Consider the following 23,567-nt stretch of genomic DNA (forward strand, 5'->3'; position numbering starts at 1 on the left):
CATATGATAAAACTAGGGCTTAATCTAAGGTTACCTTTACCAAGATCACTTAGCCAATAAGTAAGTGCCAGAAATCAAGTCTAGGCTTGTCTTACTTGAAGGCCTAAGCTCTTAAACAGCTAATAGTTCACAGGAAAATTAAATCACAAAGAAAGTTTTAAAACAAATTATAATTACCAAACGTTTTAATGTAGAACAATGCAATTCCTGAGTATGATGTATACTTTCCATTCTGGGTATTCATACCTAAACATCAACACCATATTTCACAGCTCGAAGGACAAAAAGAGATGAGTTTATTGTTGCTTTTCTTCCCCAAGAACTGGCCACAGTCAGGGAAAACAAACAAAAACAACAGGCTCCTCAAACAAATGCCAACTAATCCTTTCTACTCAAATTTAGAAAGAATCATGGGTTTAGCATGTTGTTTTTTTTTTTACCACAGAATGTACTAACACAATAAAAATAAGGCTGATACAAACATAGGTTAAGTTTTTCCAAGTACAGCCCCAATTTAAAGATCTGCCGTTCCAATGACAGATATGATCACAGGACTGAGGGTTAAAGTGACGTAGATGCAGGCTGTCACTACCACTGTCCTAAGCAAAAGTTAGAGAAAATAAGCTTCAAGGTTTTGTTTTTTTTCTTTTGGATTGATTGATCTAAAATTTAAACCTTCTCTTACGACTTTCTTCTCAAATCAATATCCTTATTCTAAGCAATGGCTTTTCCCCACAAGAGACAGATCATGGTCCCCATCCAACCAAATTAGACACACTTCAATCAAAATCTCAATTTCTGAGTAGCTTATCTTAAGTGAAAAGCGTAAGATTATCAGATAAATAATCCAATATCTAATTTGTTTCAGCTAAAGCGTTTTTTAAAAAGAAACATCTTCACTCATAAAAATGTATTTTGTAGAAGTATAGGGTAATTTTTTGAACAAGGAGTCCTGATGGGTGCCTCTTGCAGGGTTACTTCTCTTGCCTACTTCTTACTGTAATCACCAACTATCAGGTTTCTATAGTTTGGATCAAGTCCTTGGCAATTATCTTAAGCCTCTTTAAATATCTGAAAGGTTCAGATGTTAAGCTCCCTTTGTATTTACATTATACATGTGTATTTACTGAACAGTGTAGCTTAAAAAATGGTCTCAGAGAACACCAGAACCCCAAATTACCAATTCAGTTTATACCAGCAGTTCTCAAACTAATGTGTATAAAATCATCTGAGGTATTTACTAAAAATGAAGACTCCTGAACTCCACTATCAAGGACCATACCATAGATCTTGAAGAGTACTCAAGAATCTACACGTTTAACCAATATCCCAGATGACCATGATGCAGGGACTGCACTTTGACAAATACTTATCTACCCTGTATTTCATCCAATGACGGTGTTAACAATTTCTTGTTCCCAGACTGTACGGCCAAACCATCACCAGCTGATAACTGCAGCCATGTTGAGTCAGTATCTTTCTCAGAGACATTCTTAACCTTTCGGCAACCTATTTTTTAAGCTAAGAGGTGAGATTTGATATGCAGCTCTGCTCATGCCAAACTAAACTACAACTGTCCTTGAGAAATGAGTGGCTCACAGAGAACTGGACTACTTGTTTGAATTTTCAACTTGTTAATAATAATGAACTAAGACCAATAAAAATGATTTAAGGGCTGTTCATGTCCAAGGGATCCCATTTTCTGCTTTAAAACATTCTTTCAATGAATCCTTACAAAAATCCAGTACAGAAGATATTCTTTACCTTTTACAGAAGAGAAACTGAGGCAACACTGCTATTAAGCACCACTGACAGAAGTCAGCTGTGCCTGGCTTTAAAGCTACAGCTCTTGACCCACATGCAGGAACGTCTTTAATTCTTAAACTTTAAGAGCAGAACGATGTAGTTTATTTACTTCTAAGATAAAGTATGCCCTAATTTATACACAGCAAGTTCATTTGACTAATTCTCCTCCCCACGCTAACTAAACACAAAGAGCAGTTCATCTTGGCAAGTTGGAGCTAAGGTTTAACAGGAATATCCCACGTCAAGTCAGGACTCAAGTCAGTTTGCTTCTACTCATCCTATGTAGTCCTAATTATGGGTATACTAAACAGCTATCAAAAGATCTTGTTTTCCTTAGTTAAAAAGGTATCACACCTACAATTCTGTTAATGCTAGTACATTTTTAAACCACTCCTGTAATTTAGGGCAGGGAGGAGAGCCATGAAGAAACATCTTAAGGTAACTCTATCTACACCTTTTTTTGTGCCCTAGCCTCTCCTATATATATAAATAATGTTTCTCAGTACACTCAATCACCAAGTCCTGCCCACAACAGCCAACATACTACTATATTCAGAAATCTGCAAAGAGTTTTGCACTAGGAGGCAGGGGCCCATCTTTTCATCTATTCAAAATTCAAAAGTGCTCCAAATCTACACCTAAATTCTTTAAATGTAATATACTGATTCATTATTCCACTCAAAAGCTATAATGTAATAACAACAAAACACACATTTTCTTCATGCCACAGTTAGCCATAACATTATTCAGCATATAACTTGCACTAAAAAAAAGATACTACTGAGATAAAGTGATAATGAGATAACGATAGGTGAGAAAACACCAGCTAGCAATCAATTAACCTACCTGTTCCTGGGAAGGATGAGCATTGCCTCATTCCTTACATTTCGCTAAGCAGACAGGATTTCCATTCCAGTCTCCACAAGGAAAGAATATTTTCTCCACTATAATGACTCTTCCCCAAGGAAGGGTGGCTTATCCCAAACTTTCCCAGACACTGCAAACAGAAAATACTATTTGTGAGGCACCAGTTTGCTCAAGGCTAGTTAAGGCCAGAGTGAACCGTTTCAGAGCAGCCTGGGCTCTGGGTCCTGCACTTTTCTTGCCCTCAAGTACGGCAAGTCAATCCTGCCCCATTATGGTAACATACTGGGTCAAACCCCAGAGACCCAAAACTTTCTCCTCTTCTCTACCCCAGGAGTGCTGACTATTCCTATTTGTGTAATAAGCCAAACATGCTATCATTTGCACTTTAGATTCAGCTTTCCCTCTGACAGGCCTAGACTCAAAGTACTAAAAGTACCAGGCAGCTCAAGTCTCAGCTTCCAAAACAGTTCTTCCAGAAGCCCCATTTTGGGGTAATACAGCTGTGTGGTGTAATCCCGGGATTCAGATATTTTGTCTAGTCCCTTTCCCTTGAATCTGGGCTAGACCCATGACTTGCTTTAACCAACAGAATGTGGCAGAAATGAGGCTATGCTGGTTCCAAGCCTATGTCTTAAGAAGGCCTGGTTGCCTCTGTTTTTGCACTCCTGGAAGCCCTAAGCCACCATGTAAGGCCAGCAATCCTTCTGGAAAGGCCACATGGAGAGAAGTGGCCTTGAGACAAGACTATGTGGTAAAAGAGAAAGAGAAAGAGAAAGAGAGAAAGAAAGAGAGAGAAGACTAGCATGCAGCTGAAAGCCAGCTATTAAAGTGACCACCCGCAAAACCAGCAGAACTGCCCAAATGAGCCCAGCCCAGGAAAGCAAACCTGTGAGCCAAAAACAAAACAAAACAAAAAGCCAAAAATCCTGGTTGTTTTAAGTCACTTAGTTTCAGGTTTTTTTGTCACACAGCAATAAATAACCAAAACAATGCTCACCTGGTTCCTTGTCTTTTTGCCTAATTTGTTCAAAATCCAGGAAAAAAGGAGGGGTGTAATGACAGGCAGCAGGGACACCACAATGGGTTATGAACAAATGATTTAAGAAACATCAAGACAGATGCTGGTCTTTCTTATACCTTAGGAACTATCTGACAAATAGTTTTACAAAACATACTCCAAAAAAAGTCATTTAAACATATGAATTTAAAATGTATACTAAGAGCTTTTTAAGGTAAATTTCTTTTTAAATGATAAAGCTTTTTATGTACTGGTAAAAACCACGGAATATCATGATATGTACTTTTGAAAATCAGATCCTGATTGCTCCAAAAATACAAATTTTCATAGACAAAACTTTTATAAACGAACAAACTCCATCTGTAAAAACACCTGAATTAAAAATCAACAAATTTTCAAAAGGGTATTAATCCCTACATTTCACCAATGTACTTTTGCAGACAAGAAATCACCTTTTGCTTTTTCCTTGATAGGAGGATAACTGTGATAAATACTTAAAATTTTCAAATTTACCTACCGATAGCCACTACAATGAGGTTACCATTTTCACACAAAGGAGGAAATAAACAAGCTCAGATCTACACGGTAAAAAAGTTTAACACAGATTCCAAACAGGTAAATTCAAACTTCTCACACAGAGCCTTCAGTTAAATTCCCATTTTAGATGAAGAGTTGGTGGGAAAAGAATACTGACTCAGGAACAAAAAAAATAGGTTTTAGCTCTAGTTCTAATTTTGGCCACTTGCTAGCCATATACCCTGGAAATTTTACATTTTTTAATTTCTTTGAGCTCCAGTGTCTTCATCTAAAAAGGAATTATCTCCTTACACACCTACTGATCAATTTTCATGAGAATCAAATGATGACATATATGCAACCATGCTGAAAAAGTGTAATATACTGTAATATATAAAATATGATATTCTTCTTAACGCCAGCAAAGAGTAAAAAATCATCTATGTATGTGCTTTTTGTTAGACATTTTCTCTCCACTATGTATTAGTAACTGGTTACTTCAAAAACCACTATTAAGGCTAATTTATTGCCTTCCACTGCTTGTTATAAGTACATCATATTTTTACAGAAAGAGTAAAAAAAGATCCTAGCCTTTCTAATAATTACAGAATCAAACTTTCTAGGGCTATAACAGATACTATGTAATAACCTGCTCTGGTTCCCTACCAGGAAGACAATCCTATAGATGCAGAAAAGTCAACTGTTTACTAATCAAATTATGCTTTAATCATAATTAGTTTTCAGAGGATTAATCTGGCAGCAGTTTGTAGTGTGAACTGAAGTAGAGGGAACCTGGAGGTAGAACGACTTCTTTCTTCATTGCTATGGTCATAGGTGTGAGGGTCTGAACTCTGGAGGCAGTAATAGGAATTGAGGAAGGAATGGAGGAAGGAAGGACAATAGACAGAATTTGATGATGAAAGAGAAAATGAAGAAAGTAAAAATAACTGAGATTCTGGTCCAGGTTGATTGGGAGAATAGTGGTACATTTTGAGCAACATCAATTGGAATTTTTATCTTCAGCGTATGTGTGGCACTTTACAGCGGTAGTTCTCAGCCTTCCTCTGTAATAATTTAACCAGAGTTAGCTACTTAATCCAATGAAAAAATTCACTGACTAGGTCTCTGCACTTCATTATTCTGTAAAGTTTTACTTTTTACTTGATAAAGCGTTCCTGAATGAAGAAGTAGTTTCAGGGAATACCTGAACAGAGAAGATAAAAGTTCTTAAAGTTTCTTATTTCACTTACTTCCCCTCCAGCCCCACCTCTCCAATCCAAACTGAGATACAAAGGAAATAAATGAGAACATGACTGTTCTGATATTTCTATCCACTCTCCATACACCCAATTCATCCCTCAGCCTCACCAGTTCTCCTGCACATGGAAAACAAGAAAGGTACAGATAGTCCAATAAAAATCTAAAACCCAAGAATCACAAAATGTTAAGAACTGAAAGGAACCTCCCAGGATCATCTAGTCCCTGCTGATGAGGTCACTTAAAGGCAGTGACTACATCCAATTGATGGTAAATCTGTTGCACATGTCTCCATACAAGAAAACCATCACTGTCAATCAACTCCTGATTCTACTTTACCCACTTGCTAACTGAAATGCTTGGGACAAATCATTTAACCTCTTGGATTAGTCTGTTCTGTAATAGAATAGCAAATAAGATAAGTTAGTCAAAATTCTCTGTAAGCTGTAAACCACAACACAAGTCTAAGGAGATATTGTCTCTAGGTGTACATACAATATGTCTCTACAGCAGAGGTTCTTATTGGTAAATGGAAGCATTTGAAGGTTCAATAGTTTTAAAAGGCCCCCAGTAATTCTAAGCACTGCTTCAACCCATTGGGTTCCATGGATGAGATTTAGGTGGTCCAGAGACTCTCCTAAAATTATATCCACAAAGCACAGGTGCATATGGAAATTTTCCAGGCCAGCAGATTTCTTTAGTTTCACCAAGAGTTACTAATCCCCCAGAGGCTGAGAACTACTGCTGTAAAGTGCCACACATACGCTGAAGATAAAGCTTCCAATTGATGTTGCTCAAAATGTACCACTATTCTCCCAATCAACCTGGACCAGAATCTCAGTTATTTTTACTTTCTTCATTTTCTCTCTCATCATCAAATTCTGTCTATTGTCCTTCCTTCCTCCATTCCTTCCTCAATTCCTATTACTGCCTCCAGAGTTCAGACCCTCACACCTATGACCACAGCAATGAAGAAAGAAGTCGTTCTACCTCCAGGTTCCCTCTACTTCAATTCACACTACAAGCTGCTGCCAGATTAATCCTATGAAAACAAAGGTTTAATCGTTTCATTCCCAACTCAAAAATCATCTGTATAACCCTCATCGCCTACTAAATCCAAGGTCATAAGCCCAGCACCAAAAGCAATCCATAAACTGGTCCAAATTTTTACTTTAAGCTTTACCACCCATTATACTGGTACAAATACATTATATTCCATCCAAACATACTTGCCTCTCCCTAAATGTATGAACTCTGTGCTCTCTTAGTCCCTTCTCTCTGCCTGGATTACCTTTCCCAGCCTATCGAAAGTCTATAGTCATACTTCAACCCAAAGATTTCAAAAACCAGAAGCTCTATGAAATAACCCCCCATGAGATGTGAGCCCTACATCCTCTGAATGTGAATTCAGTATGAAACGTAACTATGTCTTAAAAGACAAATGAGGCATTTGTGTATAGTCTTACCTGCCTAACTAGTCTGTGAGGGCAGAAACTGTTATCACCCTCATCTTTATATTCCCCCAAATCCATCGCAGTCATGCAGTAGATGCTTAATAATTGTGTAAGGCAGTAGAAGAAATTTCAGCCTTCGCGGGGTAAGCAGATTACTATCTCTTGAAGCAGAGACCTTACATGCAACATCCTCTATCATACCAGGCTTCCAAAAACATAACCTTTAGTTACTGCTTTTCAAAGCCCTTATGTTATAGGTCATATAACTGCATTTGAAGGGAAGAACTATTTTAAAGTGTTAATAAGCCACTTCAGAAAGATCTGTTCCCCCACATACTTTACACTTCTCAATTTGAAGAGCTTCCAATACTTGGCCACTAAGTATTCAATTTTAAAAATATTAACCATTTATGAAAAGTGATAATTTCAGCCACCGATAATTATCTATTTTATGAGTAAAAACAAGTCACATAAATAAAAGAATGCTTTTCTTCTTTAAAAGGTCCATTTCGCTTGCATAATACATACAGAGACTTAACTAGACAGGTAAAGTGGGTTTATACATAAGCATGAACTCTTGCACAAACCTGCATACAACTGTACACCAGGTATTTCAGGCAAAAGAAACCAAAGAGGGGGAAGATAACTCTGGACGTTATTCTTTTACACTATTATTACCAACAACATTTTAAGGCAGGAACTCACATTTTGCACACTAACTACACAAAAAGATAAAAACCAATCAAACAGAAAAAGAAAGCCACATCAAGCCCCTGGAAAATATTTTATCCTGGAAGAGTAAAAATGTCAAAATAACAGATACTTCTCTTCTTTGGTAATGAAGGTTTCATATAATCGCGGGAGCAAAGGGGGCTCAACTCCGTATTGATGGAGCAAAGAAAGGGCTGTGCACAAGAGTAATCATTTAAAGCCTGTAAAAGCAACGGGTAAAGTACAAAATTTTTTAAATGTCTAAAGGATGAAAGGAGAAGGTCCAAGTCACAGATTAGATAAGGACTAGCGAAAACTGCAAGGTCACTGGGATCTACCAGGTCACAAAGGTGGAGGTGGGGGTTGTGTTGGGCGGGGGGTAGGGGGGGCGGCTGCAGAGTCAGTGAAGAACCAGGAGTGATAAAAACACGGCAGAAAAAGACGTTCTAAGGCGGGGAGTCCTTGGTTTGGGACGGTGGGACTGCGGGGAAAGTCAGGGCACTGGGAGTAAGTCCATATATTAGGGTTTTCTTGGAGAGGTGTTAGAGAAAGGAAGGAAGGTTGAAAGAAGGGAAGGAAGCTTGAGAACTGCGGCTGCCGAGTCACGGAAACACTTTTCTCCGCTCCAGTATCATTAGCTCAGGCCTGTGCCAGGGCCAACTCGGGGCAGGACCCGTGACCCTACCCCAGAAAACTCCCAGCCCCCGGGCTGGAGTCGGCAGCCAGGGCGACGCGGACGGCCCCCGACTGCCCTCGGAGGGTCCCGCCCCGCGGCGGACCGTGCCGGGCTCAGGGCACCGCCGCAGAGGCTCCCGGCCCGCGCCCCCGGAGCCCCCGCCCCGCCCGCGACCCCAGCCCCTAGCCCAGCGCCGCGGCGTCCTTACCCGGCGCGAAGCCGTCGGCTCCCGGCGGCCCGGCGGCCCGGCGGCCACGGCAGCGGCGCCTCCTCCACCGGCGGGCGCCCTCACCCTTCCGTGCCCAAGATCGCCATCTCGCAGCAGGCGCGGCGGCGACAGCCACCCAGGCGTCGGCCCCGGCAGCCCAGGCCGCCTGCAGCCACTCGGAACCCGCTTGCCGCGCTCGCCGACACCCGACCCTCCCCCCACCCCCACCCCGGCCACGCGCCACCTCCGGCCGACCCCACGCCTCCCTCCTCGGGAGCGCGCCGCGCCCGGAGCGCGCGCCTCCCTGCCGGCTCGACCCCGCGTTCAGCGACGCGGCCTCCCAGAGCCTCCAACTCCGGACCCGGAATCCGGCTTCCCGCGAGCATGCGCATCGAGGGAGACCCGAGGATGCCTTTGGAAGACTCCGCTTCTCCGGGTCTTCGGAGCGGTCGAGGGAGGGGGAGAGCCAGCCAATGGGAGGGAGGGGGCGAGGCCTGAACCTGTGGAAGGGGAGGAGACGTCGCCGAGATTTGGGAAGAGGCTTCAGTAAGTCTTGGTGGTTGCTGCTGACTTGACTTTCCGGTTCGCTGCCAGACCCGCTCATGACTTTCAGTAAGGTCCTTGAGGCACTGGCGTTCTTTTCTTGAACGCTTTACGGCAAAAGGAGGCTGTTAATAAATACTCCTTGACCTAGCTGAGTGTTTGACTTACAACCCATTGCAAGAGTAAATAATTGCATTTAGCAGATGGTCATACCAGAAGAGTTCCAGTCACTTTTACTGGTAACCAAAACGTTCACTACCCCAACCCCACAAGAGTACAATGATAGAACTAATACTGAGCAAGTGCATGTGTCTGTGCAATTAATGAATACAGCAGTTCCATAAAGAAGGGCCTATTATCCCCATTTATACAAATGAGTCAATTAGCCTGGAGAAGAGCTCTTGGTTCTGTGCCTTGCTTTTAGAACCAAGGCCACCCTGCAAATAGAAATCAGTAACGACCACGTTACTCATCATATGACCTGTTCCTCTACTTCAGAGAGATAAAAAAGGTCATCCAGCATGGATTTCTACAATTTTTGCCAGATGCTTCACCCAAACCCCACAAATTACCTACACCCACACCCAAGCTTACTAGTTTTCCTCTATCTCAGGCTGGCTGTCCCTGCTCCCCTCCAACCAAAACTCTCCACTGACTGCTCCCTCCTGTAAGGCCTTCCCTGGCATATCTTTAACCTCATCCTTTCTGTTGAGTACAACTCTTCCGCATAATCATGTTTAAGACTTTTCTGTATGAAACTTTCCCTTGCCTTTAAACCTCTTTCTAGTTCTCTCTCTTCTTCCGTCATAACTAAACCTTTGAAAGAATTGTGTACCAAGAACATTGGCATTCGTGAGTATTTGTAGGATTCAATAAATATCTCTTGACTGAATAAATGCAAATGCACATTCTCTTCCTCTCCACTCCATCAGCTTCTACCCTCTGACTTCCTACCTGAGTCTGATGCATACTGTATCCACAATGATTATTCTAAAACATACATCTGAGCCCATCACTCCACTGCTTAAAATCTTTCATTGGCTCATCAGAGCTTTCAAGACAAAAGTTAACATGGTCTTCAAGGCTTCTTTCATGCTCACATGCTCTGTCTCTCCTGTTATGACAAACTCTTCAGAGTTCCTGATTGTGCTCACTCATCTCTACTTTGAAGGGTACTGTTTCCTCTAACCTTTCCCTCACCTTTTTGCTTGTCCAACTCCTTTAAAAATAAATTCAAGAACATGCTCCCAAGTGCACTCTCAGACATAACCTATGCATACCCAGCAGAGGTCTGCACTCCATCTGCAGAGTGCACACATGCCTCCTCCCACTTCCCGCTCTACTTCCAGCTCTCCCAAGTCCTCAGTTTCTGCCTCAGGTGAGCTCCATTCAGCAGTTCCTTGTACTCACCTAGGCCCTTACGTTGACAGCAAACATTGGACCAGCCTTTCATTATTAAATATTTCTTTGGTGTTCAAATGAACACTATTACAAATATCTTTTCATCCATCATTGCCCATGTCCTTACTTACTGCCTTAATTTACATCCTTAAAAGTAATAGAAAGTGTGAACAATTTTAGCCCTCTTGAAACATATTGGCAAGTTACCTTCCAGGAAGAACTTAGGCCTAGGTTCACACTGCCTGGGATAAAAACCCAGCTCTGCCACCTGGGGCCAGATTCCTATTTTCATGGATCCTAGATACTTTTACTTTGTGGATCTCTTCTTCCATAAAATAATATTTAAAATTATATTTATAACTGAATTGTTATAAAGACAACATACTGATATTGTACATTAAAACATTTTCTTTGACCTAAGCATTCATTTTTTTCTTTCTGATTTTAAAAGAAATTAAAACATTTTATGGGCCTCTAAAAGTATGGTGAGCCTGAGGCGCTGTGCCTATCATGGCAGCTGGGTAAGTCAACACTTCTGCCACCTATGAGCTATGAGGTTTGGCCAAAGTCCTTAATCTGTGCCTCAACCAGAAAATAGGTATAATGCTACCATATGATGTTGTCATTAAAAGAAAATGAGTTGCTACAAATAAAATACCTAGAACTATGTGGCACATGATCAATAAATTACTGATATTATAATTGTCATTCTCAATTGTCCCACAGCACTATATGAGAATATGTGATTGTCCTTCTTCACTGTGCCAAAATCATCATGGTATATTCTCATCTTGGTATATTCTCATCACAGGGCAAATATGGTATCTCATTGTTTGTCCATTGTCCATTTTCTTGCTAGGATATTCACAAAAAGTTGCTTTATACAATGTAGACATTGATCCAAAATAAAATTATTAGTCTTTTCCATTTTTGTTTTCTTCTATTATTTTTTGCTTTGCAACTTCATTGCCATCCTGAGGTCATGTTATTTATCTGCCTTTACTTTTTTCTACATGTTTGATAATTTTGCTTTATCCATTAAATAATTTAATCCTTTCAGATTTATTTTGGTGTGATGATCTACCTTTTCTTTCTCATGGTCTCCCCCAGCTCATTTGTTAAAGAATCTTTCTCCAACTATGATGGTTTTAAAATACACCCACAACTTCATCAATACTCCCCCCTTCAAAAAGTGGAGTCTAATTCCCTTTCAAATGAATGTGGGCTGTACTTAGCAACTTATTTTCCTTTCTTTCATCAGAATTTTACTCTCAAGTAGAAACAGGATTGCAGTGCCATTACTCTGAGTTCATCCTCTTCTCCCACACATGATTACATAAGGAAAGGCATTAGTGCGCTAGTGACTTATTTCTAATGAGTACAATACAGCAAAAGTGACAGTATGTACTTTCCAAGAGCAGGTCTTAAAAAGGTATTGTGGCTCCTCTCTACTCTCTCTCAGATCACTTGCTCTGAAGAAGGCAGTTACCGTGTCATGAAGACATATCAAGTAGCCTTATCAGAGGCCCACATAGCAAGGAACTGAATATCTTGCCAACAACCAGCAAGGATATGAGGCCTCCTGCCAATCTCCATGTATATGAAGCAATCCTGGAAGTGGATCCACCAGCCTCAGTCAGGCTTTGGATAATACAGACATCTTGGCTGCAACCTCGTTAGAGACCTTGAACCAGAAACCCCAACTAAATCATTCTCAAATACCTGACCCATAGTAACTGTGAGGTAATAAATGTTCATTGTTTTAAGCCACTAAATTTGGGGGATAATTTGTTATGCAGCAATACATAATAAATACACTAACCCAGTGGTTCTCAACTGGGGACTATCTTGTATCCCAGGGGACATTTGTAAATGTTGTGAGACATTTTTGATTATCTCAGCTAGGGAGCTGGGGGAGATTTCCACTGGCATGTTGTGGGTAGAGGCCAGAGAGTGCTAAACGTCCTTCAGTGCACAGGCCAGCACACACACACACACACACACACACACACGCACACACACACACACACAAGCAAAGAATTATCAGATCCGAAATGGCAATAATACTGAAGATGAGAAAACCTTCACTAACCTGTTTTCCCTGCACCTTAAATTTTCTTTCTTTCACATACACTTGTTTCATATCCTTTGCTCATCTGGTTGCTGCTTTACCGTGTTTTACCCCTGGTCCTAGGCAACCACCAATCTGCTCTCTGTCACTAGAGAATAACTTTACTTTTTCAAAGGATTGGTGTAAATGGAATCAGACTGTGCACTTTTTCGTGTCTGGCTTCTTCAGCTCAGCATATTTTAAAGATTCATTCCTGTTGTTCTGTGTAGCAGTAGTTGCTTCTTTTCTTATTGCTGACTATTATTTCTATTGTATGGATTTGCCAAATTTTTTTATATTTGTCTTATTGCTGAACATTTAATTTGTTTCCAGCTTTTGGCTATAAAGACTGAAGATTCTATGAACATTGGGTTAAAGTTCTTTGTGATGACATATGTTTTCATTTTTCTTGGGTAAATAATGCCAAGGAATGGAATTGTTGGGTCACATGGTAAGTATATATTTAATTATAAGAAATTGCCAAACTGCTCTCCAAAGTGGTTGTGCCATTTTACATTCCCACCACCAATGTGTGGGAGTTCCAGTTTTCTATTTCCTTTCAAACACTTGGTAATGTCAGTCCTTTCTGATTTTAGCCATTCTAGTAGGTGTGTAGCAGTAAGTCACTGTGTTTTAATTTCTATTTCTCTGATAACTAATGATGTTGAGCATCTTCTCATGTGATCATGGCTCATTTGTATATTTTCTTTTGTGAAGTGTTTGTTCAAATGTTTTGTCCATTTCAAATTGTTTTTGTCTCTTCAGTGTGTGTTCTATATACCAATGCTTTGTCAGATACATTTGTTGTGAATCTTTTCTCTCAGAATGTGGCTTGCTGTGGTCAGCCTCCAAGAAGGACCCCACTGATCTTGGCCTTCCAGTGTCTATACTTTTATACAGTCTCCTCCCCTTTAGAGCAGACCCATGTCAGATTTTCCAAGAGGAATTGTGAAAGTGATGGCATGTGACTTCTAAGCCTAGGTCACGAGAGTCATTGTAGCTTGCACCCTGCCCTCTCAGATTGCTTGCTCTAGAGAATGTCTTTGGGAGGATCCATACAGAGAGGAACTAAGACCTACTGATAAACAGCCAGCAGCAACTTACCAGCCATATGCAGCATCTTAGAAATGAATCCTCCAGCCTCTGTCAAGCCTTCAGATGACTGCAATCTCATGTGACACTCCAAGCCAGAACTGGCCAGCCAAGCAATTCACATATTCCTAATCCATAAACACTGTGAGAAATAATAATTGTTTATTGTAGTTTTCAGTCACTAGGCTTTGGAGAAATTTTTTACACAGGAACAGTTAAACTCACATTTCATTTTCTCAACAATATCCTTTGAAGAACAGAGTTTTTATTTTGCCAAAGTTCAATTTATCATCTCTTTGTCTTGTGACTCATGCTTTTTATGACATATGTAAGAAAGTTTACCTATTCCTATAGAGAAAAGATTTTTTAATATGTTTTCTTCTTGAAATTTAGTTTTAACTTTTTCATTTGGGACTATAATACATTTCAAATTAATTTTTGCATAAGGTATGAGGAAAGAGTCAATGTTAATCTTTTTCTAAATGGATATAATATTGTTTCAACACCATTTGTTGAAAAGACAGTCCTTTCCCCCCTGAACTAGCTTTAGCAACTCTGGTGAAAACTCAGTGTCTATTTTTGGACTCTTTAATCCATTCCATTTAACTATAAGCCTATCTTTATTGCACTGTATTGATTACTATAACTTTAGAAAGTGTTGAAACCAGGAAGTGTAAATCTTCCAAATCTGTTCTTTTTCAAAATGATTTTGACTCTACCAGGTTCTTTGCATTTGCACATGAATTTTAGAATTAGCTATTTAATTTTTATTTTTGAAAAAATACCTCCAGGAATTTGGGATTGCTAATACGTAGATCAATTTAGGAAGAACTGACACATTAACAGTACTGAGTCTTCTCATCCATGAATATGGTATAGATCTCAGTTTACTCAGGTCTCCTCTAAATTCTCTTAGCAATGTTTTGTATTTTTGATAGTACTGATATTGCGTATACTTATCCTGAAGTATTTTATGCTTTTAATGCTATTGTAAATGGATTCTTAATTTCATTTTCTAATGGTTCATTGATAGTATATTTAAATACACTTGATTTTTTTTAATATTGGCAGAGTGTGTTGAGACCTTGCTAATGAATTTATTAGTTCTAGTAGTGTTTTATAGATTTCTTGGGAGTTTTCATGTTCACTATCATACCTCTGCAAATAAAGAGTTTTACTTTTTCCTTTCCATTCTGTATGCTTTTATTTACCTTTCCCATTTTATTCCACTGACTAGAACACACAGTATAATGCTGAACAGAAGTAGTAAGAAAGAGCATCCTTGCCTTGTTCCTGATTTTAAGGGAAAGCATTCAGTGTTGTACCATTAATATGATGTTATCTCTAGATTTTTTGCATATGTCCTTTGCCAGGTTGAGGAAGTTCCCTTCCTTTCCTTAATTTGCTGAGAGTTTTTATTATGAATGAGTGTTAAATTTTACCAAATGCTTTCAAAGGGCATCTATTGAGATGATCTTATGTTTTTGGTTTTTTTTCCTTTTTAGATTGTTGAGATGATAGATTAAATTGATTTTCAAATATTAAACCAAACTTACATTCCTGTTCTTGGTGTATTATACTTTTTATAGGTTGCTGGGTTCTACTAGCTAAACTTTAAAAATATTAAGAATTCCAAGTTCATTGGGAATACTGGTCTGTAGTTTTCTTGTAATGTCTTTTTCTAGGTTTGTTATCAGGGTAAGTCTGGCCCAATAAAATGAGTTTGGAAGCTCCTTATCTACTTTCTGAAGAAGTTGTATAAGATTTTTATTATCTATTTCCTAAAGGTTTGAAAGGTTTTTTCAATTTTTAGCTTATTTTTTATTGAAACATGGTTGATTTACATGAACGCTTTCATCAATGAAGCTATCCAGGCCAGGAGTCTCCTTTTTGAGAAAATTTAAATTATGAATTTAATTTTGTTTGTAGATAAAAGACAATTTAATTTTCGATTTCTTCTTGTGCCAGTTTTGGAAATTTGTGTCTGTGAAGGTTTTTTTGCATTTCATTTAAGTTGTCAGATTTATTCACCTAAAGTTATTTATAATATATATTATTCTTTAACATTTGTTTAATATTGGATGTCTCATTGTTTATTCCTCATGTTAGTATTTTATGTTTTCTCTCTTTTTCACTTGAAAGCTTAGTTAAAGGTATTTCATTTGATTGATCTCTTCAAAAAAGAAGCTTCAGTTTCATTAATTCTACTGCCTGTTCCTCTTTTATTTATTTCAGCTTTTATCTTCATTATTGCCACATTTGTACTTACTTGGGACTTATTTGCTCTTCTTTTTCTAGCTCATTAAGGTGAAAGCTTACATTATTCACTTGGGATCTCATTGCTTTTCTACCATGAGCATTTAGAGCACAGATTTCCTTCTGATCACTGCTTTAGATGTACCTCCAAACTTTAGATATATTTTATCTCAATTTTCATTTAGTTCTAAATATTTCCTGATAGTCCTTGTGATTTCTTCTTTGACCCATGAGTTATTAGGAAATCTGTTGTACATTTTCCAAATATTTGGGAATTTCCCAGATATCTTTTTGTTATTGTTTTCTAATTTAACTCCATTATGGTCAGAGTATATACTCTAGCATTTCTATCTTTTCAAATTATTGATACTTGTTTTATCCCCCAGTATTCTTGGTGAATTTTTCATTTGCACATGAATAGTGTGTATTCTCTTGCTGGGGAGAGTGAAGATTATTCTATAAATGGCTATTAGGTCAAGTTGGATGACAGTATTGTTCAAGCTTTCTATAGTTTTACTGAGTTTTGTCTACTTGTTCTATCAATTACTGAGAGGAATAAAGAAATCTCTATAAATCTAGATGTACTTTTTTGTCCTTTCAATTCTTTCAGCTCTCAATTCATGTATTTTGTAGATCTATTATTAGGTGTTTACACATTAAGATTGTTATGGAGTCTTTATCATTACATAATTTCCCTCTTAATCTCTGTTAGGGTTACTTGTTCTGAAATTTAATTTTTCTTATACTAATATATCCACTCCAGATTTCTTATGATTAGTGTTTGTGTGGTACCTTTTTCCATCTTTTTCTTTAATGATTCAGTGTCTTCATATTTAAAGTAGTTTTCTTGTAGACAGCATTTGTTGAGCCTCGATATTTTAGCCAGTCTGGACAATCATCTCTGCCTTTTTTTTTTAATACATCTTTATTGGAGTATAATTGCTTCACAATGCTGTGTTAGTTTCTGTTGTACAACAAAGTGAATCACCATATGCATACATATATCCCTATATCCCCTCTCTCTTGAGCCTCCCTCCCACCCTCCCTACCCCGCCCCTCTAGGTCATCGCAAAGCACCAAGCTGATCTCCCTGTGCTATGCTGCTGCTTCCCACTAGCTATCTATTTTACATTTTGTAGTGTATATATGTCAATGCTACTCTCACTTTGCCCCAGCTTCCTCCTCCCCACCCCATGTCCTCAAATCCATTCTCTATGTCTACGTCTTTATTCCTGCCCTGCTGCTAGGTTCATCAGTACCAATTTTTTTTTTTTTTTTTAGATTCCATATATATACATTAGTATACGGCTTTTGTTTTTCTCTTTCTGGCTTACTTCACTCTGTATGACCGACCCTAGGTCCATCCACCTCATTATAAATAACTCAATTTCATTTCTTTTTATGGCTGAGTAATATTCTGTTGTATATATGTGCCACATCTTCTTTATCCACTCATCTGTTGATGGGCATTTAGGTTGCTTCCATGTCCTATTGTAAACAGTGCTGCAGTGAACATTGTGGTACATGTCTCATTTTGAATTATGGTTTTCTCAGGGTATATGCCATTTACCTTTTAAATTTTCTTTTCTATTTGTACCATCTTGTTTCTTTTTCCTCTTTTCCTCCTTATTTTCAATTAGACAAGTAGTTTTTAATGTTCAATTTTATCTCCACTATTAAGTTATTAGCTGTAGCTCTTAGTAGTTTTTTAGTGGTTGTCTTAGGGTTTATAGTATGCATCTTTAATTTATGCAGTCTAACTCCAGATAATATTACACCACTTTGTGTTTAATGTAAGAAATTTACAATAGTATACTTCCATTTCTCCCTTCCTCTTCTTAGTGCTATTGTTGTCATAGTTATTTTAAGTTCAGCACATATTATAACCTCTATAATATATTCTTAGCATTTTTGTGTTAAATAATTATCATTTGAAAAATTAAAAAATGAAAAAACTTTTTATATACCATTTCCAGTGATATTCACTGCTTTGTGTGGATCTGAATTACAAATTGATTTCAATTTCCTTCATCCTAAAGGACTTCCTTTAATATTTGTTGTAGTAAAGTTCTACTAGCAATAAATATCTCTGATTTCATTTGCTCAAAAAGTTTTATTTCTCTTTTCATTTTTCAAAGGAATTTTTTTGCTGGAAAAGAATTCTAGTTTGATCACTTTTTTTTTACGTCAGTTCTTTGAAAATGCCATACATTGTCTTCTGGGTTGGATAGTTTCTGATGAAGAGCCTGAAGTAATTTTTATTTCTTTGTAGTAATGCACCTTTTGTCGTTATTATTTCTTTTAGAATGTGTTTCTTTATCAGTGGTTTTGAGCGACCTGATTATTATGTGTTTTTGTGTAATTTGCTATGTATTTACTTTGCATAAGATTTGATAAACTTCTTGAATTGTGGGTTTATATTTTGTTTTATTTAGAAAAGTTTTGGCTGTTGTTTCTTCCAATGCTTTTTCCTGCCTCCTCTTTCTAGCTCCTCCTGGGACTCCAATTACATATATTGTAATTAAACATATATAACATAATTTAAATAATTACTACTTAATTTTTTCCTGTAGGCCACTGAGGTTCTGTTTTTGTTGTTGTTGATATTTCAACTTGTTTATTTCTAGAGGTTTTTTTTTCCTGTCTGCATTTCAGTTTGGATACTTTTGATTGCTATATCTTGAATTTCACTGATTTTTTTCTTTTGTAGTATCTAATCTACTATTAAGACCACCCAGTAAAATTCTTATTTCAGATATTGTATTTTTCAACCCCAGAAAAGTACACTTGGTGTTTTTAAAAATATCTTCTCTTTTCCTCTTCTTTATAGTCACATTTTCCTTTAAATACTTGAACATGTTTACAATAGTTCTTTTGTCATTCTTGTCTGCTAATACCATCATTTATATCATTTCCTAGTTTGTTTCTATTGTCACATTATTCTTCTGGGATGAGAAACATGTTCATGCTTCTCTACATGTCTAGTAAATTTTAATTGCATGCTGGACATCATAAGTGTGAGCTTGCTGAGTTCTGGGTTTTGTTTCTTTATCTTTTTTTTGAAAGAATGCTAAACTGAAATTTTGTTCTGTTAGCTAGATTACTTGATAATTGTCTAGATTTTTTTGGAATACATATTTTATTTAGAATGCAGCACTAACAGCATGATGATAAACTGTCACAGATTTGTATCAAGAAACACACAATCTTTAAAATGTGTCATTTTCATAAGTAATTTAAGCATAGCATTATTATTTGGTACTAGAGTCAAAGACAACGTTTAGATTCTTCAGTGTTGGGGTACTTAGTAACATCAAAATGATTGTCTAGTTAGACAGAGGAAAGAAATTCATATGCAGTTACTTTTCTTTTTGCCAGTTCCCTTGCAGAAAGATCCATCTCCTCTCCTGAGAAATCATTAATAGGGAGAACTTCAACAACCTTCCAGGTCTTGTTCTTGATTATAACAGGGAATGAATTGAGCAGACCACTGGTAATACTATAGAAGTTGCCATAGAGATAACACTCATGGACACAGATTCTCCCTCTGGGATTCCAAACCAGGTGTCTCTGATGTGGTCACAGATGGCTTTTGCAGCCGCCATTGCACTGGTTAGGTTTCAAGCCTCGATGACAGCAGTACCACACTGCTGCACAGCCGTGATGAATTCTCCCTTGAGCCAGCTGTCATCTTCCAGAGCTGCATAAGTACCATCTTCCTTTCCTTGCAGTTTCACCTTGGCATGGTTGACATCTGGATACTGAGTTGAGGAATGGTTTCCCCAGATAATGACGTTCTTTACATCATCAGAAGTCACATCAAATTTAGCACCAAGTTTAACAGAGCAATTCAGCTTGGCTGTGATCCAAAAGAGTTAAGCAACAGAAGTTCTCCTTGGGGACGGACTTGAAGCAATCAGGCCATTGGTATTGACTGGGTTTCCCACCACGATAACCTTAACTGACTTCTTGGCATACTTCTTCAAGGCTGCACCCTGGCATTTGAAGATTTTCACATTTGCTTTGAGTAAATCTTTCCTCTCTGTGCCATCCCTTTTTGGCATGGAGCCCAAAAGAATGGCTACAGCCAGGTCTTTGAGGGCAATCTCTTCTTCATCTGTTGTGATGACATCTTTCAGGAAGGATGGGCAGTCTTGAAGTTCCATTAGGACACCATCCAGGACACCCATCATAAGAGTAATATACAACAGCACAAGAATTATAGGCTGGTCTTTACCAAAGACAGATCCATTTCCAATAGTGTACAGCAGTGAATATGCAATTTGATCAGCTGCTCCAGTCATAAGGACTCTGATTTGTTCAGAATCTGTAGTCAAGGGCCTTCTGCTTTCAAGGGCTTTGTGACAAAAACCCTTAAAAACACTGTTGACATGATTGGGAACTGCACGGAAAATTTCAACACCTGCCTCAGCTAGATTCTTTAAGTCTTGTTTTTAAGCTTTTTTTGGTGGGTTGATTTAGAGTAGACTGTACTCTGGGTATTCAATATGGCTCCTAGAATCTGGCTGGCCAGAACTCAAACATCTCCAAGTTCTTTGTGAGCTTTGAGAATCATCCACGTTACAGCTTCCTGGTCCATTTTCTATGTAGTCTTGAAAGGACTCGCCCTATGATATGTCACTGAGTATTCAGCAACAGTCTCGTGGTGACTCCTATGCAGGATTCTGGGTCTCATTCTTCATGTTGCTTTCTCCTCTCCAGTTCTTTGCTCTACAAAGTTCAGTGATCTTCCCAAACTATGTTTTCTGTCACATCAACGCAGGGGGTTAATTTCACCTTAGTATCCATTCAGTCTTCCTCTACTACTGCACCAGCAGCAGAATTCCCAAGCATATGTTATTCTGTCTAAAATAATGCTCTGGGGCCACAGAAGTTCTATCTATGTTAGTTTTTGGTCCTCCATATCCAGTAGAATGATCTCAGAAGGTGGGGTGATCTTGGTACTCAAAACTACTCTGCCATGAAAACTCCAATACCTTCACTTTTGGTGGTCATTTCACCAATATTATTTCCACATTCTTTAATCTTTTCATGATCTGGAAAGTGGATGTTAGATCAGTCTCACACAAGCATATGTTTCCATGTATGCATGTATACAAACACATGTATATACACACACACATACTCATACTCATCACACATTATCAGTAGCTGTTTTATTATCACAATAAAACATAGTAATAATGACTAAGATTTTTTTGAGACTTTATTATGAACTAGGAACTGTGACAAATACTTTTATTTTCCTCTTATGAAATATGAAGCTTAGAGAATTGGGGTAATTTGTACAAGGTCATACATGAAGTAACAGGTGAAGCCAAGTTTGAGTACAGCAAGCTTGACTCTACAGAAAGAATTGGTAAACAATGGCTTACAGACTGCCACCAGTTTTTGTAAGTTTTATCCCAAGAGAGCCAAGCACATTCATTTCTGTAGTGTCTGTGGCTTCTTTTGAGCTACAGTGGTAGAGTTGAGTAGTTGCAACATAGACTGAATGGCAGCCAAAAATATTTACTATCTGTCCCTCTACAGAATAAGTTTGCTGACCCTTACTCTAAATCATGAATTAATTACCTCTCTAATTTTCAAGGCCATCTCCACTGTTACCTTAAGGTAGCTTTTCAAGTCATTTTGCTGACCATGGAAATTCTCTTCATTCATATCCTCTGCTTTCAAAGTATACTTTTCAGCATACCAAAAATAGCCCATCATTAAGAGCTATACCACTCACTTTCAAAACGTCTGTCTCTATCCTCCAGAATGGAAAGTTTTTGAAAGCAGGTGTTTTGTCTACTGTGTTCACTGCTGTATCACCAGTGCCTAAAACAGAGCCTGACACACGATAGGTGTTAAGCTGTATAACTTTTAATGGATGATCCTTTGATCATACAAATTACTATTTGATTAAACTCAGATAGACTCCATCCTTCCCTAGCTGAGCCAATAAGGAAAGGTAGCTTCTTTCTTTCATATATGCTTCCTTTCCCATTGATTCATAAGGCTACTTTTCCTTTTTTTTTTTGAAATCATGGGCTAAATTACTACATGTAAGTTAAATCAGTTGTCAGCTGAGGCTGGTCCACCTTTTGATATTTAAAGAAAACCGGTTCTAACCACTCAGCCAACATCCTATGAGAAGTCTAATCTCCTTCCCTCCCTCCTACAACTTCTCTGCATTTTTAAGAGAATATATTCAACGGCCTCGGCTGTGTGAATCAGCTTCAAATTAACTTTTGCTTTCACACATATCTCATCCCACATGGCTGCTGTCTTCTCTGCCCCACACTCTACGTGAATTTCAAGACTCTTTTTCTTGGACTCCTTCTCAACACCCTACCCCCTCCAAAAAAACTCACACAAAGTTTTCTTTGTATGTAGCATTCTTCACTCACAGTTAGAGGGAGACAAAGGGGATTTGCCTGCAGCAATGCAAACAACTTAAAGTCTTTAGAAATTCCATGCTTTCAAAAAGCCTTGAGGGGCTTCCCTGGTGGCGCAGTGGTTGAGAGTCCACCTGCCGATGCAGGGGACACGGGTTCGTGCCCCGGTCCGGGAAGATCCCACATGCCGCAGAGTGGCTGGGCCCGTGAGCCATGGCCGCTGAGCCTGCGCATCTGGAGCCTGTGCTCCGCAACAGGAGAGACCACAACAGTGAGGGGCCCGCGTACCGCAAAAAAAAAAAAAAAAAGCCTTCAGCCAACATACAGCCAGGAATTTCTCACTGGTCACCTCTCTCTACAAGCATGGTGATTCTTCCTCTCTTCACTGTCTCTTCATACAATTTAAAAAAAAATTTTTTGGGCACAGTGGTTTGTCTATCTCTTTGTTACATTATCTTCTTCCAACCTAAGCCCCCAGGGTCTCGCCTTTTACCTTTATGCAATATATTAAGATATCTTTCTCAATGAAATGATTTCTTCCCCAAGAGAAATCTGGCACCAAATGTTAAAAAAAATTTTTTTTTCATCCCATTAAACAAGAATTTATTTCTTGGCCATCTATTCTATCCATTTCATTCATCTTTCTGTTTTTTGCATCCATTAGTATTACATTTTTCATTACTATCACTATAGTATATGGCTTAATGCCCATAAGGAGGGTTGATATACCAAATGTTTAACAACTGCTAAAGCACAAACATGAACCAATCAGAACAAATGAACTGACCAGTCATAACAGGGGGCTGAACACAACCCATAGGGTTCCGTAAGGGTGTGTGTACAGGCTGCCTTTAGGGAAGTATCCTTCATTACTACTCTCCTTTTTCAAAATTTTCTTGGTTATTCTCACATGACTGTTGTCATCAGTTTTATTAGTCATTTTGTCTAATTAAAAAAAAAAACTCATCAATATTGTGATTGCAATTGCACTGTTCTTCCCGAATCAATCTACAGGTTCATTGCAATTCTAACCATAATCCTATTGAGTTGATTCTCTTTGCTTTGTCATCTTATCACCTCTTTCCTACTACTTCCTGAAAAAAGCAACTAATGTGTGTGGTGGAGGTCCAGGATGCTGAATGTAAAAATAGTGACAGAGTATTCAAAGGTCAGTGTACAAATGTGGCTTCCTTTGAGCAGGCCTAGATATCATTACTGTTCTATTCTCTCTATCTTCTTTTCACCAATCCT

General features: G+C 38.4%; 1 protein-coding gene and 1 pseudogene across 3 annotated transcripts in view; both read right to left on the bottom strand.

Moving 5' to 3' along the window:
• Positions 1 to 8,621, bottom strand: part of WWP1 (WW domain containing E3 ubiquitin protein ligase 1) — a 112,515-nt gene extending 103,894 nt beyond the window's left edge. For 2 of the 3 annotated variants that reach the window (XM_027089767.1, XM_027089768.1), the window contains exon 1: positions 8,514 to 8,620. The gene's annotated coding sequence lies outside the window, so the exon portion shown is untranslated. Of the gene's footprint in view, positions 1 to 2,652; positions 2,804 to 8,513 lie in introns of all 3 variants that reach the window. The other variant, XM_027089766.1, reaches the window with a different exon arrangement.
• Positions 8,622 to 19,182: 10,561 nt separating this feature from the next.
• Positions 19,183 to 20,234, bottom strand: LOC113611153 (malate dehydrogenase, cytoplasmic pseudogene; annotated as a pseudogene).
• Between the last annotated feature and the right edge of the window lie 3,333 nt (positions 20,235 to 23,567).

Source organism: Aethalodelphis obliquidens, unplaced genomic scaffold, assembly GCF_003676395.1.
Source record: "Aethalodelphis obliquidens isolate GAN/ISIS:26980383/991018 unplaced genomic scaffold, ASM367639v1 scaffold68, whole genome shotgun sequence".
NCBI lineage: Eukaryota > Metazoa > Chordata > Mammalia > Artiodactyla > Delphinidae > Aethalodelphis > Aethalodelphis obliquidens.